Source organism: Dipodomys spectabilis, unplaced genomic scaffold (assembly GCF_019054845.1).
Source record: "Dipodomys spectabilis isolate Male_0828 unplaced genomic scaffold, ASM1905484v1 ptg000027l, whole genome shotgun sequence".
In the NCBI taxonomy this organism is placed as follows: domain Eukaryota; kingdom Metazoa; phylum Chordata; class Mammalia; order Rodentia; family Heteromyidae; genus Dipodomys; species Dipodomys spectabilis.
In genome coordinates this window covers 18289-22109 of record NW_024870704.1, presented here as the reverse complement: position 1 = coordinate 22109, position 3821 = coordinate 18289, and positions in this window count along the sequence as shown.

The window sequence follows — 3821 nt, the reverse complement described above, 5'->3', positions numbered from 1 at the left end:
CCAAATTTATCCAAGAAATACTACTTTAAATCTCACATAGATCCAAAGACATTAATTGTTGGGGACTTTAACACACAGCTATCCCCACTAAATAGATCAACTCGGCAAAAAATCCACAGAGAAACTGCCGATCGAAACAAGTGCATATATCAACTGATTTAGCATGCATCTAGCGAATATTCATCCAGCAGCATCAGAATACACTTTTTACTCAGCAGCACATGGAAAATTTTCCAAAATACACCACATTTTAGGTCACAAATCAACCTTGTCAAAATTCAGACACATTGAATTCATATCTTGCATTCTCTCAGACCAAAAGGGAATAAAATTAGAACTCAACACGAACAGCCACCAAAGAAAGTCCAGTAACACATGGAGGCTGAAAAACACACTGTTGAAACACCAGTGCGTCATGGAAGAGCTTAGAAATGAAGTTCAAATGTTCATGATATTCATCAAAAATTAGCACAGAGATTATCTGCTCCTCGAGACACAGCAAAGGCATGATTCAGAGGCAAGTTTATAGCTCTGAGTTCCTACATCAACAAATTGGAGAGAACTGAAAACAACAATTTAATGAGATCTGACACTCCTTGAAAAAGAGCATCAAGATAAACCCCAATCCGGTTGATGAAAAGAAATAATTAAAATTCAATCAGAATTAAATGAATTAGAATTTTAACAAAACCATAGGAAGAATCAAAAAAATGAGAAGGTTCTTTGAAAAAAAAATATCAAAATTGACAGACCCATAAAAAAATCTTATCAGAAAAAGAAGAGACACGCCCACAGAAATAAACTCAGAGATGAGAACGGAAACATCACTACAGAAACAACCTTGATTCAGAACATTATAAAAGAATACTGCTCAAAACTATATGCTAATATGTTTGAGAGCAGAAATGGACCTTTTCCTGGCAATTATTGACATGCCAAAACTAAACCAAGATGAGTTAAACCATCTTAACAGGCCCATATCAAGCACTGAAATAGAAATAGCAATAAGAGACCTCCCATCTAAGTAAAGCCCAAGAACAGATGGTTTTACAGCAGCATTCTACAAGACCTTCAAAGCAGAGCTCACACCAATACTCCTCCAATTCTTCAATGAAATTGAAAGAGAAAGTTCACTATGGAAATCTTTCTATGAAGCCATCATAAACCTCATCCCAAAACCCTCATCAAAGAAAGAGCACTATAGACCCATTTCTTTGAAAAACCTTGATGCAAAGCCTCTCAACAAAATTTTGGCAAATTAAATTAAACAATTCATCCAAAAAATCATACAGCACAATCAAACAGGATTCATTTCAGGGATGCAAAGCTGCTTCAATATACGCAAATCAATTAACATAATTCATCACATCAACAAGAGCAAGGATAAGAACCACAGGGTTATCTCAATAGATGCAGAAAAAGACTTTGACAAGCTCCAAGACCCCTTTATGGTGAAGGTCCTGGAAAAATTAGGAATCCATGGAACCTTCTTCAATACAATAAAGGCTGTGGATTACAAACCTACAGAAAGCATTATACTCAATGGTGAAAAACTAAAGCTATTTCCTCTGAACTCAGGACGAGACAAGGATGCCCACTCTCTCTACTGTACCTCAATCTAGTATTAGAATCCCTATCTACAACAATAAGACAAGATGCAAACATAAAAGGGATCCCAATAGGAAAAGAAGAAGTCAAACTCTCCCTCTTTGGAGATGACATGATCTTGTATTTAAAGACTCCTCCGCTCCCAAGTTACTCACGGTGAGTCAAAACTTTGGCAAAGTAGCAGGGTATGAAATTAAGCCTGAAAAATCAATGGATTTACTGTATGCCAACAATGAGAAAAGTGTAGCTGAAATTATGAAAGCAACTCCATTTGTAATAGCCCCCCCCCAAAAAATACCTAGGAATTAACTTAACCAAAGAAGTGAAGGAACCCTATGATGAAAACTTTAAATACCTGAAAAAGGAAACCAAAACAGACTTAGAAATTGGCTAAAAGTTCCAAGTTCCTAGATTGGAAAGATCAACATCATGAAAATGGCAATACTTCCCAATGCTATCTACAAATTGAATGTGATACCTATCAATATTCCAACCTCATTCTTCAAGGAAATAGACAAGGCAATCCAAACATTCATATGGAACAATAAAACACCCGAATAGCAAAAAACATTCCTTAACAGAAAGAACAGTGTTGGAGGAAATCAATACCAAATTTCAAACTCTTCTACAAAGCCATAGTAATCAAAACAGCTTGGTACTGGCACAAGAACAGACCTCAGGACCAATGGAATAGAATTGAAAACCCAGGAATGAACCTAAAGACCTACAGCCATCTAATCTTTGATAATGGAGCTAAAAATATAGAATGGAAGAAAGACAGTCTCTCCAGTAAATGGTGCTCTCAAAATTTGTTAACTAGTTATAAAAAACTAAATCTAGATCCTTATATATCACCCTGTACCAGAATCAATTCCAAATGGATCAAAGACCTCGGAGTCATGAAGACACTCTGAAAACATTACAGGATGGAATAGGAGAAACGCTAGATCTCCTTGGCACAGGCCGAAACTTTCTTACTAGAGACCCAGAAACACAACAAATCAACAAAAGTTTGGACAAATGCAATTGCATGAAATTGCAGAGCTTCTGCATGGCAAAGGACATAGCTAGAAAGATCCATAGAAAGCCCACGAATTGGGAGAAGATCTTCGCTAGCCATACAATGGACAAGGGTCTCATATCTAAAATATATCTGGAACTCCAAAAAACTTAAATTACCCAACAACAAATCCTAAAAGAAACAACTGCCCAATAAATTAGTGAGCTAAAGACTTAAAGAGAAACTTCTCTGAAGAGGAAAGAAGGATGGCCAATAGACACATGAGGAAATGCTCAAAATCCCTAGCCATAAAATAAATGCAAATCAAAACAACATTGAGATACCACCTCACGCCAGTTAGAATGGCAAAAATCAAGAACTCTAATAACAACAGATGCAGGATTAGATGTGGTTAGGTAACCGTACTGCATTGTTGGTGGGAGTGTAAACTTATTCAACCACTTTGGAAAGTGGTATGGAGGTTCCTCAAAGACTCCACATAGACTTCCCCTATGACCCAGCAATTCCACTTTTGGCATTTACCCAAATGATCACAAATAAGACCACACTAAAGCTCCCAGCACAACTATGTTTATGGTAACATTATTTACCATAGCTAATCTTGGAACCAACCCAGATGCCCCTCAGTAGATGAATGGATCAAGAAATTGTGGTGTATGTACACAATGGAATTCTTTTTCTCCACCAGAAAGAATGACATTGCCCCATTGTTAGGAAAATGAAAGTCTTGGAAAAAATTATATTAAGTGAAGTAAGCCAAACCTAAATACTCATAGGCCTCATGGTTTCCCTTATTGGTAATAAATAGTATAAGTCTGAGACAAGCAGAAAAGGTAAGATTCGTTGATGTTAGGTGAAATGTACCCCAAGATAAGTATTCAAATTTTTTTTTTCATGCGATTGTTTTTAACATATTTATAAGATGAATTTTTGTTGCTTTGTATGTTCCTCCCCCACGATATAACTCCTGTTTTCACTATATTTTATGTTGGTATAATTTGTGGAGGGGCATGGAAAAAACAAATCGAAAAAAGGATAGAGTTGGACCCATTGTAACAATGAGATGTAGAAGATGTTATGTCGAAAAACGAACTTTAAAACTTTCGCAAGGCGGAGAATAATGGGGTGAGGCAGGAGAGGTGAGATGGAAGGGGATAGGAAGGGGAAATAAAGGAGGAGGCAACAATGCTTG